The sequence below is a fragment of the Medicago truncatula genome, unplaced genomic scaffold (assembly GCF_003473485.1).
Source record: "Medicago truncatula cultivar Jemalong A17 unplaced genomic scaffold, MtrunA17r5.0-ANR MtrunA17Chr0c01, whole genome shotgun sequence".
In the NCBI taxonomy this organism is placed as follows: Eukaryota; Viridiplantae; Streptophyta; class Magnoliopsida; order Fabales; family Fabaceae; genus Medicago; species Medicago truncatula.
The window spans coordinates 99692-100000 of NW_024340360.1; positions in this window are offsets into that span (position 1 = coordinate 99692).

A 309-nucleotide genomic window follows, 5' to 3' on the forward strand; every position below is an offset into this window, starting at 1 on the left:
TATGTGTCGCCTATGTTGTTGTTGTTGGTTATGTGAAATATTTATATGCCTTATGTGGAAGATGTTTGATGTTTAAGTTGTTGATGCTTCACATTAATATTGTTATGTTGTGAATTGCAATTGATATATTGATATCTCTCTATTGTTGTGTGATTTGACTGTGCTACTGCTGTTATTTAACTAAGTGCATGATGTCTATATATATATTATGAAATGATGACGTTTAGCTCCAAATTATTGGATGCATGATGATATGTTGATTACGATGATTACGGTGTTTTGTTGTTAAGAGTCCATGCATAGCATTTC